General features: G+C 29.8%; 1 long non-coding RNA gene across 1 annotated transcript; it reads left to right on the plus strand.

The window, feature by feature from the left end:
• Positions 1-12,562: 12,562 nt before the first annotated feature.
• Positions 12,563-14,260, plus strand: LOC147813960 (uncharacterized). The gene is made up of 3 exons (XR_015432283.1): positions 12,563-12,576; positions 12,798-12,865; positions 13,935-14,260. It is a non-coding gene; the product is annotated as an uncharacterized LOC147813960 (long non-coding RNA).
• The last annotated feature ends 6,912 nt before the right edge of the window (positions 14,261-21,172 follow it).

Below are 21,172 nucleotides of genomic sequence, written 5' to 3' on the forward strand. Positions count from 1 at the left end.
ATATATTTAAAAATGAAAAATTAAATATTTTTAAAATGTAATTGATATATCCAAATTAAATTTAATATCAAGAAATCAAAAAAAAAAATGATAAGCTATTTTCTTACTTATTTATTTTCACTTATTTGTGATCGAATCAATCTACAGAAGCATTTGAATGCAATCAAAATACAAAGTGAATTTGTAATTTTATAAGAAGTATTTTATATTAAGTTTATAAGAAGAGATCAACCAAATAAGTTTATATTGAAAAACAACTGTTGTTATTATTTATTGTTACTTAAATTAAATTATTTTCGTTAAATATTTAATATAAATATATATTAATATTATAATATATTAATATACATTAATAATGATAAAAAGTATGACATTTGTTGTTATTAAATGATAGAATTCACAAAAAGTATATAAATATGTAATAAATAAAATAATTTTGTGATAAAAATGATAAATGAGGTTTATCTATTGTCAATACATTGGTCCTTCTCATTTACACCTGAAAAAATAGCCAAAAAACACAATTTTTGTAACTGGGCGGGGCTACCCGACACATTTTGAAAAGAGCCGAAAAACATGCTTTTTTAAATTTCTATTTTTTTAAGTTTAACTATTCTTTTTCTGGTTTATTCTTTTTGCATTATTTAATTAGATGGTAAAACAATAGAAACATACAAAAATGATGATTATTACTCAGTATTATGCAGAAATATAAGCAATACTCCTTAAGTGAGCGGGGCTACCCGACTCTCCCCTACATACAACAAATATAGCTTTTGTGAAGAAGTTTGAAACTAACTCTTTCAGAACAAACAAATAAATTTTTAAAGATGATATGAAAGAAATAAGCAGTAATTAATAAAAGAAAAGTTTGCAAAAAAAAGTAAATAAGAAAAGTTTACTTACCTGCAAAGGAAGTACATATTTTCAAAGACAACTTACGCGAGATGATAGCAAGCTTCGACAACAAAATCCGCCATTAGTCAACAATTACAAAATAAGTTATAGGTCATAGTTAAAGCTTGTGCCTAGCATAATCCGAAAGTTTGGTGCAATCGATTGCGCCATGAATGTATTTATCGATCATACTTACCAGTTTATGGTGCAACCAAACTAAAACTAAACTCTATAACAAAAAAATCGACGCACCAAGAAGGAGTTGTCCGATTAAAACGAAAATTGGTGGATAGGAAGACAATGTACAGAATAGTAAATGATTAAAATTTCAGAACAATTGAATAATTTATTGCAGAGTTACCGAAACAAGTTCAATAAGGTGTTGACCCGCCTCTAGCCTGGATACAAGCTGCCACACGGCGTGGCATAGACCGATAAAGCTCCCGGACGGTCTCTTGTGTTATTTCCTGCCAAATTCGATCCAATTGTCAAACGAGGTCATCAACATTCCGTGCCAAATGCGATCGCCTTCCCATGATATCCCAAACATGCTCGATGGGAGAGAGATCTGGTGAACTGGCAGGCCAAGGCAGAGTTTGACTAGTTTGCAGACAGTTCATAGCAACACGTGCCGTATGTGGTCTGGTATTGTCCTGCTGAAAAACCAGCCCTGGGTGCTGCAAAAGGAACGGTTGTAAAACAGGTCTCAGGATGTCGTCGACGTACCGCTGTACAGTAAGTGCACCTCTAATGACGACCAAAGGGGTCCGGCTGACAAAGGAAATGGCACCCCAGACCATAATGCCTTGTTGAGGGCCGGTGTGGCGTGCAATAGTGAAGGCAGGATCCCCCCTCTGCCCTGTACGTCTCCAAACACGTCTTCGATGATCGTCAGGGCACAGTTTGAAGCGGGATTCGTCGCTAAAGACTATATGTCCCCAGTCGGCATCATTCCAGCCTGATCTAGCGTCGATTTTGCGCGTCTTAGTGCGTTCTTGGTGCGTCGATTCTTTTTTTATAGAGTGTATTTTTCATTTAAACAATTTATGGTGCAATTATAAACTTTGCACCAAGTATTGGCTAAACATTTACCCAGATTTTTTATAGGGTACATCAACTTCTGAAAATTCTGTTTTCTTTTTCTTTTTAGCTGCTGTTATTGAAGGAAAAGAGTGTAGGGAAGAAAGATGCAACAAACACTGCGTGAAAATTGAACAACAGAAAGGGGAATGTAAAGATGGTAAATGCTCATGCACCGGTATGGGTGATAATTCGAACACAACAGTGCATCATAGTAAGGGACGTAAGCAACACCCTCTTAATGTAGGATCTCTCATGGTTAAACTTAGAATTATACTAGAGCCTGTTAATTAATGAGAAACTTGACAAGACAGTTTTAATATATGACATTTTAATTCTAAATTATACTTCTGTTATTAAAATTTCAATATATATAATGGAAATAAAATGCTTTACAAATCTCTCGAAAGTAAAGAATTAAATAAAGAAAGCTAAAAAAAGTTTTACTCTGTGTGTTTATTTTAATAAGTTTCAAGAGATTCATTAGTTTGACTTTTTTTAAGTACATGATGAAATTAAATTCCTGACTAAGAATTACGTCTTATTTTTTCAGAGTTTTTATTTTATTTTTAATGAACGAGAAGTTATATAGTCACTATATGTATATTTGAAGCAGCGTATTTGTTTCTTCGTATACCACGGTTATAGCAATGATAAGAAAAGACATATTGCACGTCTTTTGAAAAGTCATAAAAGATCTGTAGATGTTTTTGCGCTGAACCTAAGCCTCAAGCCATTATAAAATTGGTGTAGTGAATCAAAAAATGGAAAATTCAAGTTTATCTTAATTAAAAATTAAACCAATAGATTACATTCTCAAGAAAAATTTGTTATTTTAATTTAAATAAAAAGCTGTCAAAACATGCATAAATAATTCAAACTCTATAAAATAATTAGTTAAAATACTGATATAACACTTCTGTGATAATGTATTATTAAAATACAGCAATTGGACTGAAATTTTAGTTGTATCGAAGCGTTGTAGACGTAACATGAATCATCGTTAAAAAATAAATGTATCTGTCCCAGTAATGGTAAAAGATAAGCGTTTATGCAAGAAAATTTAAGAATATTTTTGAAATAATTATTCATGATAATTATTTTTATTTGTATAATCAAAATATTAATTACTTTTCTATGTAAGGAAATATTTCATAGTTATTTTTATTATCAAGCACAATTGTTATAGATTATTTTCTAACCGTAACCCTCAACGCATCACGATCAATTCAGATTGCTTTGAATAAAACTATAACATGAATAATACTATAACTAAAAAGTGAGCAATAGAAAGAAATGAACATTACAAACTTTGAGGTTGCCTAAAAAATAAATTTCTAGTTTAAAAAATGTGTTCAAATTTAAACATTATTTATTATTATTATTTAAATAAAAGCGAAAAAAAATTCTGCACTGAAAAATTTAGTTAAAACAAAAACTTAGTTTAGTTGAACTTAATTAATTAAGTTACAATTTATTTAAAATTTAGATTAAAGAAATTTAGCTTAGTTTAGTTTAGAGTTAAAGCAGAAAACGTTAAATACAACAATATCGAAAAAGAATACAGGATGTTCCGTTATAAGAAACTTAAATATATATATTGTAAGACATTTTCTTGATATTGAATTGAAACGAAATATGTTCATTGGGCATCAAAAATTAATATTTATCTTTGAAAAAAAAAAACATTATTACAGACGAAGCATTGTCGAGTTTAAGCAGAGAAAATAACAAAATAAAACTTTTGAAAAAAATAATGTTTTTTTTCTTCTTTTTTCTTCGTATTTGGTTTGAATGTACCTTTCAGTTCAATTTTCAAATAAACTATGAACATTTTTTGATGTATTCGTACGAACATCCTTGTTTAGTTCATCCCAAACAAATTCGATAAGATCAGGTGAACGTGGTGACTACTCACATTGGAACAAAAAAGTTTAAATAAATTCGTCAGTCCACAACACCCCTTACCACTGTTTTTTAGACAAATGTTTATGATTTTTATTCAAGTGCACTGCATTTACTGTTTTAAGCTAAAATAAGTGGTTTCTTTTCCACAATACAATCCACAAACCTGCAATGGTACACTGTTTGAAATTTCATTCTGAAATTACTTGAAAATAAATGGCAGTAACCTGTCCATCAAATTAACCGTAAAGTTAATGGTAAAAACTTTTTTTACCTTTACGATTTTTAAACCGTTTACTAGAATGGTTTCAAAACCGTAAAAAAGAAACTTATTGGAGTTAGACTTTTCGTTGAAAGGCATAGGAGTTAGGATGTGGTTCATCAAGAGGATATATTGCGGTGGTGAGTTGACAGATTAACCCTCTATGCTAAAGTATGTACCACGCTGCTCTATTAGGTGGGCATTGTTGATTCGATAAAAGTCTGGTTGTTTAACCGCATTAGGTAATAGCAGTAGAAAAACGCTTTTTTTCTCGAAGTTAACAGTTTGAATTATAATTATTATAATTTTATTATTATATTTATAATTATTTGATTGATTTGTTTGAATATAGTAAAAAAATATTAAACAGAATGTTATTTAACTGCTTCGAACCAGAATTTTCGAACAGGGTACCTGATCTGCCGTTAAGAAATTTCTTGAACAAAAAAATATGGTTGTGTTCAAACATTTGACAAACACTGAGCACTATCATTTTATGCACAAAGAGTACGATTTATCCAATATACCAGAAATAACTATTTTCATACAATTAAGTTTCTTTTTTACTGCTTTAAAACTATTCTAGTTGAAAATGGTTTAAAGACAGTAAAGATAAAAATGTTCTTTTCCATAAATTTTACGGTTTATTGGATGGACAGATTGCTGCCGGTCATTAGACAATAGTAAATTTTAGAATGCAGATTATAACAGTGTAGCATTGCAGGTTTGTGCGTACTATTGTGGAAAGGGAACCACTTATGCTGTAAATGAAAGCATACTCTAATAAAAACCATAAAAATTTAAAAGAAACAACAATGATAAGGGGTCTTCTGGATTGCCCAATTTGCTTAAACTTATTATTTCCAATCGGAGTAGTCAGCACAGTTACGAACTCGTCTGGGATGAACTAAACAAAGATGCCAGTACGAATACTTCAAAAAAAGTTACTAGTTTATTTGAAAATTAAAAGGTATATTCTAACTCAATACGAAAGCTTTTCAGTCCCACTTGATAATTACGTAAAATTTTTAAATAATGGCTAGATTATCTGACTTCATTATAAATTTCCTCGTTCAGCATAATCCCAAAATTATGCCCAAACATTAATGATATTCGCATTTTTATTTATTTCGTATTTCATTTTGAGTTTTTAACATAAGAAAGGGTATATGTCTAATAAAATTGCATGAAATGTCAAATCGCAGAAAAATAATCTCTTAATTGTAATCAACAAGAGATTATTTTTTTGCAAGCAACGAAAACATTATGATATTCGTATGAGGCTTATATAACAATGTTACGAAATTTACTGAAAATCTTGTCATACAATATTCATTGGAGTCTTAGTTTATGTTAGGAGCATTTTTATTTATTTCGTATTTAATTTTGAGTCTTTAGCATAAGAAAGGGTATATGTCTAATTAAATTACATGAATTGTCAAATCTCAAAAAAAATCTCTTGTAATCTCAATAAACGAGGCTGAACAAACACTGACATTAATATAAAACCGCTACTACTCTTGATATTAGATGATCATTTTGGAAGTCTTGCATTTGTGTAAGTACTGTATATTTTCTTAAGGTATAGTTTTCATTCTAAGATTTACTTTGAGCATTTTGTCTCTTTAATTTTATAAAGTATTTTAAGTGCCTTTTTCTTCTTCTTCTTCGCAGTTAATACATGATTTTAACTTGGTCGTGTGAAGTATAACAATAAGATATGCATGTTAAATTATTCCATTGCGCATATGGACAATAACAAACCTAAACATCGCATCTAGTTAGTCATTATTTACATTAAAAACCACTAGACATTAAACTAATTAAGACATTGAAGTATCAATATAGATATCTTACTATATTATACATGTTTATGTTTATTATTTTAAATTAAATGATTAATAAAACTGAAAAACACTCAGTTAAAAAGATGATTTTAGACATTAGATTCTTCATAAGGTAAATCTAGGAGAGTCTTTGCAGTGTTCAACAAAATAATAATAATTGAAAAATCAATATTATATATTTATTGCTAATTTTTGTTTCACTTATTTCTTGATCATAAATAATTAATGCAATCACTCATAATACAGAAATAATACTTGTGTAACTTATATAAAATATATGTATTACTTATGTATAACTTATTGTAAAATGGATTTACATAACATTTAAAGTAAATTTTATAATTTTTAATTTAATTTTTATTTTATAACAGTATTGAAGCAATTTATATTAATGCATTAAATCATGTATGTTGCATTTATATTAATGCAACATGCATAACATAGTAAATTCAATAAAAAGTTTGAAAGAAAATGTATTTTCTATTGTTAATAAATAAGGGTACATGTCTTTATATACCCTTTTAACAATGCGTGTGTTCACTTCCAATCATTAATTTATCTTTGAATGACTTTTTAACCAATACTTAAAAGAGATAGGTAAATACAATTTTTTAGTATTGGTTACAAACCTATATAGATAAACTTTTGGTATCAGTTTCGGACACATGATGCTTGATGCATATTAATCTCTATTTTGATCTCAATCAAAATTAAGGGTGGAAAATTGAATGAATTCTTAAATAAAATTTCTATAGCTTCGATTAGAGCTAAAACTCCATATTAATTTTCTAATTTTATCTTTAATTTGAACCCCCTTGTTACTTATTACAAAATTACAAATATTTTGCTACAAAAATTAACATATGTATCATGAATTTATTATTGTTAATTTCATTGAAGTTGTTAAAATATAATAAATATACTTATGTAACAGTCACAATTTCATATATTAAATAATAACAACTGAAAAGTGAACTAAATGTATTACTAAACGAAGCATTTTAAATTTATCTATTTACTGATAATAAACTTTAAGAAAAACTAAAAATTCTATATTTCCTGTGAAAAGTTTTGGGTATGAAACTAAAATCAATTATAACTATAAATTTCATATGAAACCATTTAAATGAGACTAATTTAATTTTTTTGAGCATATAAAAATATGAAAATCTTAAAAAAACACATGATTCATTGTAAAAAAATTGAAATAAATAGAAACCTGAAAATCACAGTAAGAATGCATTTAAACATAATAATAATAATCAACTTTTCAACAAATAGTTATGGAATTTTTTTATAATTTGATAAATTTAAAGTAAAATAAAATGTCGAATGATTTTAAAAATCTGTAGTGAATCGAATATGTATCAAATCGAAAAAAATTAAATTTCATGTATCAAATTTGTAATTTCCTTTCGTGCATCTGCTCCAAAATGATGAATCCGTACCTACTGTCAGCAGTTGGATAAGTATATTAAATGTTCCAAATTGATATATGAATATAAGTAGATACAAAATGACCCGAGTCCAAAATTGATAGAAGTTGCTACTTTCTCCTCAATGATATTAATATTTTAGTTTGTTAAAAAATTGATATGATTCATGCAGTAATACAAAAATAAATAAATAATCCAAGGAAACTGAAGTGGTAAGATATTACTTGATAAAAAAAACTCCATTCTCTTCAAAATATATACATATTGAAAATAACAGTTGGTATGTTTCAAGTGCTCAAAAACAGACGCCCATTTTCAAGACTTGCCAGATGTGAATAGTGCAAACAAAGTAATTTTAAATATAAAACTTTAAGAGGCCAACAAAAAATGAAAAATACAAAGATGAGAAAGAAAAGTAGAAAAACCTCTGCAGCCAAGAGCTAAAAAAATGAAAAAGAGAACAAGAAAAAAACACAGTGGTTGAGAGGGGAATATCTGGGTAAAATGCATTTCCACGCGATATGGAAACTTGGCGAGGTCGCGCTATCGAAAGGCTGTCGTTAACAAGGAAATCAGCATTCATATGAATAAAAAAAGATTCCCGAGTATCAATATGAGTTGATGCGACTGAGGTGGGAATAATCTTGTCGAATAGCATTGTCTAATCTGAAATTAAGTCCAAGATTTTAACAATGTGCAGCAATTGATAATTTTTCGAAATCTGTATAACAACTATATCTGTCATATTCTTTAGGTCTAATTTAGCTGTAGTTCATGTACCACACTAATTGTCAGTGCGACTTTGGTCACATCGGAAAAATTAGCCGCGCTTTAAAATTTAGATTCAGAGAACACGATAAATATGCCCGCTATCAAGGATTTGAAAAAATTCAAATTGCTGTGCATTGTTGGAATTTTAGGCATAAATTTTGTTCTGACAACGCCAAAATTATTTCCACCCCAATCACATCAGCTAATCTTGATACACTGGAATTTTGTTTTATTCATAGGAATGCTGATTTCCTTATTAACGACGTTAGTTTCTTGGAACTTCTGCACAATGCACGGAAATGCAATTTATCCTGATATTCCCCTCTGGACAATTGTGGTTTTTATTGTTCTGCTTTTTATCTTCTTTCCCTATCGACTACTGTTTAATTTTTAAAATTTCGCTTCTCAACTTTATTTTTAAATTTTTTGTTGACTACTTTATATTTTATATCAGTTCACTTCTTTTTCTATCATTCACGTCTGTCAAATCTGGAAAATGGGCTCTTGGTTTTGAGTGCTTGAAACATTTCGGCTGTTATTTCAATTTGCATTTTCTTGAAGCGAATGGAGTTTTAAATCACATAATATAAATGCAAAATTGTATTTCATGGTTCCGTCATCTAACGATTTAAATAAGATTTAAAAGTAATTTTCCATTTTGTAGGAGTCATTTCACGAATCAAGTTACTAATTTGTTTATAAAATTTCCAGCAGAGGTTAATCAATGAATCAATAATTGAGTTCCTGCAATTTATATGCATCCAGCCGCATCGTTTCCGTCTATTAAGGTTTACTAGAGGTCATTGATCTAGTTACAGGGGTAATTAAAAACCCCAAATCTAATTCAATTCTTTAACTCTTATCTAAATAAATATCTAGCTCTCTAATATATATTTGCATGAATTATTAATTAATGACCTAAGAAAATATTTTAAATTAATTTTTTCATTTAAATTGTTTTTTGAAAAGAAAAATATTTTTCACACAGCTCAACCTCTTAGTCCAGCAGATGTGCCATGCTTAATCTATGTTTCCACTTATTAATACATTTTTAAGCTAGGTAAACATACATAAAAATTTTTCCGTTACTGTGTTATTCAATTTAAAAGCAGAATAATAAAACTGCCGACGAGACTTGTAAAAATTCTGTATCTCACAAATAATTTTTCAAGTTTTAACTTGTTATCAATTTATATGTATATAAATTACTAAACATAAAATAAATATATAATAAAGCTAAAAATAGAGTTTTAAAATAAAAGCTGCGCCTTTATAAGGAATCTAGTTATACTATTGTTATACTTTCCCTTCAAACTCTCCTTACAATGCATTTTGTTCGTTTAAGTGAGGGAAATCGTGGTCAGAGTTAGCTGGTCATCCATTCATTTGACCTGCATTATTTGCTTTTATAACATGACAAAATGCATGAATTTTATTTCTAATACCCATCATTCCTCCAGGTTTAGTTAAAATTAATTACTAATTAATAAAATAATCTCCAGACTTATCAATCATTTTAATAACTGTTTGGTAATTTTAACCTTTTGGTGTCTTTGCTTTTTACCATATAGAGAGGCTAATAGTATGTTTGCGATTTATTTAAAATGACAGTTTATTTAAATGGTTTGTGGAAGTTAGATCACTGTTAACTATTTCTTATTCTAATATAATTCCTCAATCATATTTAAGCCAAGAGTTGAAAGAGCAAAAATGAGGGCCTAAAATATTTTATTAAAATGTTATAAAATTACTAATATACACTGCTCAAAACAATTTAAGAATATTGAGGTTGTGAGTTGATATTGCACTTGGAGAATTGTTTGAATGATTGATACATTATTGACAGCCTTAATAGTCTATAGGAGATAAAATTCGCATTTTTTTGGCTGAAAAAATGGGTTTTATTGAGCATTTGGGTACAAAAAGAAAAAAAAATACACTTTGTCCACTTGAGAAAAAAGAAAAGATGTTTTCTTAAAAAAATAATTTTTAGTATGGGGTATGGGGGATATCCAGCATCATTAAACACATTTGAGGCATCGTGTTAAATAGGTAATTAACGAGAAGCTGAGGTATTCTATTCCACTCCTCCAGAAGAACTCTTTCCAGCTCTTTAAGAGTTTGTAGGGGTGGTAGGCGTCCAGCAATTCCTCTGCCTAGAATATCCCAATCACGCTTGATTGCGTTCATGCCCGGAGAACACACTGGCCAATTTATTCGTAGAAATTCCTTCCTCCGAAAGGAAGTCACTCACCAAGTTAGCCCGATGTAGCCTGCAATTGTCGTCCATTTACATGAAGTCATCTCCAATTGCTGCAGCGTAAGGGACAGCAACAGGTTTCAGGATCTCATTTCTATATCCGCGACCATTCAGAGCTCCATTTCGAATGATAAGGAGATCTGTGCGACCATTATTGGAGGTGACAGCATAGATCATCACCCACCTATCGCTAAATCTTACTCTTTGGAGTATGAACGTAGGATTACTTCGAGTGCCACATTCCCTCCAAATGAAATAATAACGGTTAAATAACGGTCTTTATTGAACGTTGTTGCACGTCTACGTCCTCGCCCTGATCTTCAGCCTACATTTTCAGTCTCCAAAAAACGGTTCCAAATCTCGGAAATCAAACTTTGTGAAACTCTAGTGGCTCCTTCAACTTCGGATTGTGTTAGGCCCCTTCTAACAAGCCAACAACTCTCCAAGCTTCTGATTCGGTTAAAAGACCTCGTTGAGACATCGAAGATGATACTAATTCGTTTAAACGAAACATAAAAAATCGCCATACTACTTATCACACCAATGGTGTTGAATTAATTTTGGTACTATGCTTTAACTGAAAAAACTACGATAGTTAAAATTATTAAGGAAATGATACTAATTCGTTTAGGAGAAACACAAAAAATTGTTATACTATTGTTTACGCTAATAATGCTCAATTAATTTTGGAAGAAATAGTTTAAAATAAAAAAAATACAATGGGCTCTAAAAGGAGAAATTGAATTAGAAATAGAACTAGTTTGTTTAGGAAAGCATAAAAAACCATTATGCTATTATTGACGCAAATGATGCTTTTTTGATTTAAATACTATGCACTACTTGTATTATGATTTAGTAGGTACTAAATATAATCTACAAGATACAACTATTATAATTGGTATCTAAGCTGTACCAATACCGTGCATTACACCACTGAGTTTCCACGTATGTTACTTCTGTTTTACCTAAAGCTATTTAATTTTTTTAGCACTTACTTTACTTATTCTCTCCATGACTTGTGGCATGTGAATAACATAAGGAAACTTTGTTTATTTAGCAATTTAATCCTGTCAGAATCTGCTGATCTAACTTCTGATAAGCTCGCCTAATTCGAAAGGTATATTTTATCCACCCCCGTTCTATTGAATGTTTAACAAGAGACGTCCTTGTTTTTCTTTTAAATCTGGTTTCTTTTCACCTTCTTCTCTTGATGGTATTATTGAGCAGTTCTAACCTTGTTTATTATTGTTAATCCTTGTTACGAACATGACTTTAAGTTATTGTGGCTTTTATATTTCAGTTCCAAGAGAATGTAGTGGGTAGTCTAAAAGAGGGAGTAGATTTAAAATTAAGCGATCTGGATCAAAATTTTTTTATAGAAAATATTTGACTAATTCGGTTCAAATTTCGCACTGTTTCATCAAAAATTGCATTTTTTATTCATAATTTATAGCCAATGATCTACTGTTAAAATATCCTTTTAAGGTAAACTGTTTTACTATCTGAACAACTGTTACAGTGGAACTATGGGAACAGCAAAAAGCTCGGTAATTTTTACCGAAACGCTTGGCAATGAATTTTTAAAATTATCAATACAAGGTTAGAAATTGTGGTAAAATTTATTAAATTTATCTTATGACAACTTAGAGCATAGCATAAATACCCTTTATTTGATTAAAATCAAGCTCAGTTTAGAATTTTTTCTAAATATGGGTAATAACTGATACTTTAAGAATCTCCAGTAAACTGTTGCGGTTAGAGCGAAAAAAATATCAAATGAGTGGTTTAAATAGAGTATATTTTGGTTTTTATTACCATAATTAAGTTTTTTTTCACCAGAAATGTCTTCACACAGCAGGGCTATTGTACAGGAATATTTTCTACATGTGGTAATATGCAACATAACAAAAATATTTACAAAAATTGTCAGAATTTATAAATCGTATCTGTAAAAAACGTTACACCCAATTAACACCCCTGTAGTTCCCTATTCCGCATAAGGAAAGACTATCCGCATGAATAGATTTTTTTTATTTGCAGACATAAAAATCGTGTAAAAAATATTTAGAACTAATTTGTCAATAATATTTTATTTCAGAATTGCTCACAAATAATCAGGTAAAACATTTCTTTAGAGAGAAATAATTTTTATAAACTCAAGTTACAATATTTACGAAAATTATTTTTGTTGGAACAATTATGTTTTTATTATTTTTGATTTTTTTCCTTTCGTCTATTGTTTGAATTTTATGAAAATGTGCCCTTTTTGAGCGAGAATTTTAATAGAAAACCTTATTTTATAATTTCAATTATTTTGATCATGTTTTCTATATTTTCAGTCTAAGAAAAGTAAAAATGAAATTCGCAAGTGCTTTTCTGTTGTTAACTCTTTTGGTAGGAATTTCAGGTTAGTATGAAATATTCTTTAAACATTGTTATTACTTGTTTTGTAGGGACACGATTTTTAATGTATTCAGTGTAATGCAATTAAAATAAATACTAGATATTTAATTCAATTTTTTATAAAATATGTTTAGTACATTGAAATCTAAATTTTTAGCTTAAATAAATTTTAATTAATCAGGCACAAGAAGTTCAATTTCAGTTAGATTAAAAATTCATTTGATAAAAGCTACCAATATACTCTCTTTATTGGTAGGCGAGCTTCTTTCACTTCAAAGAGTGGATCTAACTCTTACCTGGTGCGCAATTATCTTAGCTGCTTAAAGATGCAAGCGAAGATAGCGTTCAAAGAACTTTTTTCTTGTCTTTTCGTTGTAAATTAATCGTTATAAATTAATCTTGGAATCGCTATAAAATAGACCAAATTATTCTGTTTTATATAATGCAGGGTTTGGCATAAAGTCCGATCTTTATAGAAATATTTAGAAACTTTATTCAAAATGTAGAAGATAAGTGTCTATACATAGGTGTTTACTAGTAATTTTTTAGATAGGAAAAAACAAAAATGCTAACAATTATAAGTTTTAGCTTAGAATGGCGAATGTCAGAAACTCCAAATCCTGCTTCGTTGCTTTACGAAATAGAGAGTATTTTAAAGAGGATTACGAGAAAGGTTCCATTCTGTAATTAACAAAACATTTGATGGTTTGTTCTTCGTATCATGAGACTTACATATAAAAAATGTTTTCTTTTCCTCCTTTAAATTTTGATTTGCCTACCTTCTCGCGTTCTGATTTTGTCTTTTTTTTAATATATTTAAATTGGAAAATATTTATATTACGGGTATATTTACAGAACATCCTATTTTAATTTTTCTATAAATTTTGAAATGTTGTATGGATTTTTATAATTCGTTAAATTAAATGTTTTATATTTTTACTGAAGAAATATTTAGTTCCTCAGTAAAACTCTTTCTACTTACTCGAAAAAATTATAACTTTTATTGTACGAAGAAAAATATTTCCACGATGCTGTTTTAATTAATAAATTTTTTTCTGAAATTTTGCATTTAGTTTTTATTGCTGAAGCAGATCCCCACGGCTGTCCTCAAACTCAAAGCTGTATTAGCTATTGTCAGAGCAGAAATTATGATACAGGACGATGCATTTCACAAAAGAAAGGAAGGCGTCAAACATGGAATTGCAAGTGTTCTTAAAAGAATAGGAAATGAAGGATACTAATACCAAGTTCCATTATTCTTATGGTCTTGGACATAAGCATAGTTCTTGTGAAATATTCTGTATGTGTTTCTAATCTTGAATCTCTGTCTGAATCTGATTCATTGATGCATCATTCGTAATATGTATCAAAATTAAAAAAAAAAGGATGGATGATAAAATACATGTTTGTATTATTTGTTTAAGTCACAACACATGACAATCTTTCAGTGCTTTTAAACATAGTTTCTGTTTTAAGATTTTTTTCAAATAGTTTAAGTAGTTCAAATAGTTAGGTTCAAATAGATCATGCAAGCTAGTAGCAAAATTCGTATCGACAAACCACCGTTGGGATTCGAACCTGGTCTTCTCATTGGGAGATGAATGCTCCATCGCCTGAGCCACCACGGCTCTCTTAAACTTTGTTCAATTAAGTATTATGTCATTACATTCGTAATTTCATAAAAAAAGTTGTTTGAATTTTTCTTAATTTTTTATCGCTTTCGTGGTTTTCAGTTCTTTTTTTGACTCACGTACATACTGATATATTTCATGCTTTTACGCGTTTTAACTCCTACTTTCTAATTGGTTAATTGAATTTTAAAATTTCACTTCACATTTTTCACACAAAGATAGCCAGTTTCTTCAGTGTTATGCTTTTAAGTATCATTTTTCAGTATTTTGCTCTAAAGAAGAATATTTTGCTCTATCGAAACTTATGTACAATTTTAACTATTGAAAATTGCGGTGAGAATTGTATTGAGCATATTAATTTAACTTCCCGGAACTGTACAGGCACTCACTCACTATGGCTGTTTAAGAATCCTGGTTTGACTCCAATTAGTGACCAAAAGCACCTCTGATGCATTTTTTTTTAACGAAGACAATAAGACATCATCCAGAAACATATTGTAGAAGATAAACAGCTCCAGGCAAAATAGGTAAAAAAGCGATGCGCCATTGCTGCACATCGCTTTCTCCAACCACTAGCGTCACGGTAATTATTGCGACATTTTCGTATTTTCATCGTAGCAATTGAAGACTCGTACTGCATAATTTCTTCATTTAGATGTCTTTCATAATTTCTTCATTTAGACTTATGTAAATAATATTAGAGCTGAATACTCTTCCGATGTACATTTTCAAAAGCATGCATTTTTAAAAAATACCAAAAGAAGTCTCTATTTTTTTTGTAATGAAAGTAAATGATGAACGTTTAATTTCGATTTGCAACACTAAATGGCGGCACCAGTTTCTAAAGTTTATAGATCCATTACCTCATTGACTCTTGCACCCCTGGAGTTCCATGTAGAATTGGTGTCGTGAGCCTCGCCGGCTTTCAAAGGATTGGAAGAAAGGAGGAATGCGTGACCTTGCCCCATATACTATCTCCTCTGCCTTTCTATTTTACATTAGCCAGCAAGTCTATTGTTTGGACTCTGAAAACTTGTTCAATGATGGGGGTTACCGTTTTGACGAAAAATTAATGGCTGACGTTTGCATCGTGCGGAAATGTTTCTAAGAGTACCTGAAGAATTTTCTCTTTCTTTTTTTTTTCTATTTTATTCGCGATTGTAATAGATAAGTTTTCAAATCAAAATACATTATAATATGCGTGCAACATTTAATTATTTATTTTTAATTGCTTAATCATAAAAAGCTAAAGACATTAGTTAAATGTGATTTTACCAAACAATGAAATAAAAATTAAAAGGACATTTTGAATCGAAGATACAAACCGAATTGAACCAAAGTTATAAATTACGTAATTATAATTGATTTTAATCAATGCGTAATTTTTTATAATTGAGATTACCTATAGTAGTAAAAAAATTTAACAGGACAACTAAAATATTTTTATCTTTCTCTCTCTCTCTCTATATATATATAAAATAAAATGATTTGATACATGTTTTACTCATTGTCAGAAGAATAATCTAGTAACATCAACTGTAATAATGATAAAGCTGTTAGTACAAACTAATGTAACAGTGATCAGAATATTTTAAAGTGCAAGTCAAAAGAAGTGTTAGATAACTGAAGTATCGTATGATTACTGTTCTACCGTGACTGGAAATACTAATGACAAGATTATTTCAGACAATTACATACTTTATAAATTATTCCTAACTCAGAGAATGTTATAAACTCATTAAAAATTCATGGAATACTAAAGTTATAATATATTAAAATGTAAAAAAAAGAAAGCTGGTTATACATATTAATTAGTTGGATGATTGGTTCAGATCTGTGATTAATGTTACCCCTCCAAAGTGGTGACTTAGCGTTAAAATCGCCAAACATGATTAATTTATTCTGTTTGTGGCGGGTGACCAAGGACTCAAGTTTTACCAGATTTGGTGCAAGATCTTCCCCTGGGGGGATGTAAATTGAGATGAAAATGTGATTCGCCCGTTCATGGAAATATCCAATGGCCACGAGGGTTTGCTCGCATACAATTTGAATCTTCCATTTGTTTTCCTCCCACCAATATTGCTGTCTTTGGTTTATTTTCATGTGCATAAATCTTCTGGTCGGCAGAGAAATCCGTAATGATTGTTTGGTTATTGAAATAAGGTTCATTTATGCCAATTATATCTAGGTTTAAATGTTCGATATCATAATTCAGCTGGCTGTATATTTTCTGCTTTAGAATGATGTAGGCTGTGGGTTCAACTTCAATTATCCAATTCTGTTTGTCGGTACCAGATTTGAGTGTGAATTTGACTTCAAAATCATTTTCGACTATACCATCATTTTGTCCTGCTATCATGTTTGTTAGGGTTTCTTTGTTTATCTCTCTGTTGAACCCGTAGATGGTAATTGATGGGTTGATTAGTTTAGGCCTTGTGTTGTTATAATCTTCAGTTAATGTGACCGCCAGTTCTTGTTGTAGTTTGCCCTGTTGATTCTCAGTGTTGGTCTCTATCAATATTCTGCCATTTCTGATATTTATCATCCTCCTCATTCCGACCTTTAGTTTACTTGAATCCAGTTTGTTTACTATATCTGATCTGGTTTTGTCTGAAGTAATGCCGAAAGTTTTAGGTCAAATTATGGTAATATGTGCCTGATTAGTTTGTTGTTTGCCTGGGTAGCAGAAACTATCCCTGCTCTCAAAACGTCTGCGTATGTTTTATTTCGATTGTCAATTGTATCGTCGACCGCATCTTCTGTTCTCTCCACCTGTCCCTTAACGTAATCAAGCTGGTGTTTATAGACGGTAATAGTCGAATCTTGTTTGCTTACCAAGATCATCAATTCATTTATTGTATTATTTATCTCGTCTTTATTAGCCTTCGAAATTCTACCAGTAAATGTTTGGATGATTGCATTCATTTTGTTCTTGAGGGTTACGGCCGTTTTAAGAAAGTGGGTAATCATAAATCCCTCGCAGCCATTGGGGTCGTTATTATCCATGCACTCGGTCTCTCTCAGGGGAATGGTCGGTGGGTGATCCAGATCATAGTTTGGCACTGAAGCCATTTTAGAGATGGTCAAGTTAAATTAATAATATCTATAAAACATATACCCAGTAATTTGATAAAATTAAAAAGTATAAAAGAACTAAGTATTGGGACAAACGTAGATCGAAACTGAATTAGAGCATAGTAAAAGTTAAAAGTATTCAAGTTTAAAATCAAGAAGTGTCAAATAGGGCTATAAAATAGTTAAAAGATCGGAAACAGTGGATAAAGATTAAAATGAATAGTAGAAACTAATCTAAAACTAAGTAGATATTTGAAAGTAATATAATAAAAACGGCAAAAGTGGGCTAAAAGACCCAAAATTATTGTTAAAGTTCGAATTGACAATTGGGTACCAAACTAACATCTAGTAATTAGATAAATAAATAGCATGAAGGAACATTTAAAAACTAAAGTAAAATTTAATAATGGAGAAAAGCAATTTAAAGTGCAATAAGTGCCAAAATAGGGCAATAAAATATTTAAAAGATCGGTTACAAGTCGGCACCAAACTAACACCTAGTAATTAGATAAATAAATAGCATGAAGGAAGATTTTAAAACTAAAGTTAAATTTAAAAACTAAAGTTAAAAATAAAAACTGAAGGTAAGCAATTAAAATGCAATAAGTGCCAAAAAAAGGGCAATAAAATAATTAAAAGATCGGTTAAACGTCGGTATCAAACCAACAACTAGTAATTAGATAAGTAAATAGGATGAAGGAACATTTAAAAACTAAAGGTGAGTAATTTATAATTCAATAAGTACCAAAATAGGGCAATAAAATAATTAAAAATTAAAGACGATAGATGAAAATTTAAAATGAGTACCAGAAACCAATCAATAACTTACTAAAAAGTGAAATGCAAACACAAACAAAAGTATAAGTTAAATTGATCAAATAATCATAAGCTAAAAATAAGGCTAAGTCAAGAATGTAAATAAAGATTGATATAAAATATACGATTCACCATAAAATTTAAGTTTGTCGCCTTCTGAACACTTACTAGTCCAAAGAAGAATCAAAGTGATTGTTTATCAGAACATAAGTAGATAGATTAATGTAATGTTTTAATAATTAGGACCAGTCATCCCATGCAGTCGGCGAACGTTCGTATTCGACGAAGATTCGACGAAATTATTTGAAGTTTAGCGCTATAAATTGTTTGTTGGCGTAAACAAGTGTTATTCAGTCACCAGTTTATTCTCAAAATATTGCACAATCCACAGCGCGGTTTAACAGTTGTACACAAGGAATCACGATGTTGCTTGTGGAAATAAGAATTAATCAGGATTCACAACGTGGCAGCCTCCTCCGTCGCCATCTTGAACAAGACTACCAAAGTCTCGAAATACAGGTCAAAATCCTCCAAAATGTCACGAAACAGAATTAAGTTATTAGTAATTACTAATAATTATTAGTAATTATTAGTACGCAATAAACATAAAACACTGTAAAAATATTAAAAAATCATCAAAATTTCACTTTTCAATTATCTTAGTATATATATATATATATATATATATATGTAACATAAAAAGCTTCTATTAATCTTTTTATGTTAGTTTCTTTGCTATAAAACAACTCCTACTTTATTCCTAATTAATTATTCTATTTGAAATACTTTCTCACACTTTTAAAAGCCACATCCTGTTCTTAAATCTATTTTTGGCTCAACTATGCATTTAATTAAGAGCAGGACATATTTCCCTTGCTTTGTGTGGGAACGCGCGATTTCTTTCATAAACCAATAGTAATCCTTATCACTTCCCTTTTCCCCTCAAATATAACAAAATAGAGGGAAATTCCTTTGCTACTTTCCCTAAGATAAAAACTTGAGCACACAGTATTTGAGTGCGATTTTGAGCACCGTCTTTGCTAGAAAATGTCTTAAATATACTATGTGAAGTTAATAAAATATTTTTTGCCTTCCAACTGCTATCTGCGTGGCCTAACATCACTCACCATGACTGCTACCCTTTCAAGCCTAGCAGGATAGATAAATTTTGCAGTTGGTTTGGCACTTTTTTTTCACTGGCTCCATTAAAAAAAAAATGCTTTTTTCAAATAAGTAAAAAATATATAAATATAAAAGGAAAGAAAATAATGGAATGAAGTTTTAGGAGATGCCGGCGTTGCTCGTGAAACAGATATCCTGACTAAAAGAATGAGAATTTCGGGACTTCCCTTCATAATGGGTCCAGACGTTGCCTCTACACCGTTGAATCGCCGTTAAAGAATTGATGTCTTCGCTGTTTTGGTTTCGTTTTCGCCTACCGTGTGTTACCATCAACAATTAGCTTCTTGCGGATTTACAGCAAGTGCTTGCTGTGTTGCCCTACTTGCTTGCTGCTTGTCGGTCTCATTGAGGATTGATAAAGGTTCAGCATATGATCGAATTGATTTCGTTTTCTGGCGATTTTCTCGAGTGTTCTGTGTTTCCTTGAACGGAAGATGACCAAAAATGTGATCTCAAGTGGTAGCTATGAATCCGCTCGCGTGTGCGCGTGATTCATCAAATATTATAAGTGATTTATTGGTGATTAATTACAGATGTGATTGGTATTTACTCTCAAAAGTTTAAGTTTTTAAACGTGAATACTTTTGAATCATTTACGCTCATATATTGAAATAAGAACATATAATTTTATGTTTATTGTTCCAAATATTTATTCCGGTAATATTATATTTATCTATTAATATTTATATTTTGATAATAGTTCCATTTATTGATGATATTATTCAATGGTTTATAATATTATTTGTTTAAATTAAATAATGATATTAAAATTTAGTGCTATCACATATTTTTTTTCCACTTATGATTCAGTATGATTATAGTTTTAATTATTATTTAAGGAATCACTTTTTATATTGCATTATATATCACAGTGTATATTATATTGATTGTAGAAGTAAAATTTAAATTTTTATTTTATTATGGTGTTTAAAAAAGCAAAATATGTGCTATTCATAAATTTAACTTTTTTTTCTTTTAAATGTTATATTTAATTAATGAAATTTATTTTGGTTATTTGAATGCCCTTACGGAGTGGCAAAAATTACAAATTAAAGATGGTAATTAAAAATAGTGCAACAAATAATTTTGAAAATCAATACAAAAATTTTCAAAATTAGAATTTAAATGAAGTTAGACTCAGAGAAGGTTCAAGCATTTCCATTAACAGATCAAGTTTATTAGAGAAAGAGTCAAATCCAACATAAAGTGACCAAACCACAAATTGACAATGAATAGTATCCGGATACACTCAAAATACATTCAAAATAAAAATAATAAAAGTAACAACTACCCGATGGTGACTAAGAAAACTATCTTGTTAAATACTAACACAGGTGGTACTTTAAAAATAAACCCAACAAATATTTTAGAAAAGTTATGTGTCCAAAAAGAAAGATAAATGAAAACAAACAAAAAGTAATTTGCAAATTAACCTAACTTGCACTTCAAATTAAAAGTAAGGAAAATAGCTAGGTCAGTCAAATTTTAAAAAACTGATTTACCTAATACCATATTGAATTTGAAAGCTTTGTTTTGGATTTCAATTAATAATGAATTGTGTTAAACGGGTTGTAATGTAAATTCTGAGAAGACTGATAACCTTTTCT

The sequence above is a fragment of the Parasteatoda tepidariorum genome, chromosome 3, assembly GCF_982258835.1.
Source record: "Parasteatoda tepidariorum strain Cologne lab strain chromosome 3, Ptep-v5.0, whole genome shotgun sequence".
Classification (NCBI taxonomy): Eukaryota; Metazoa; Arthropoda; class Arachnida; order Araneae; family Theridiidae; genus Parasteatoda; species Parasteatoda tepidariorum.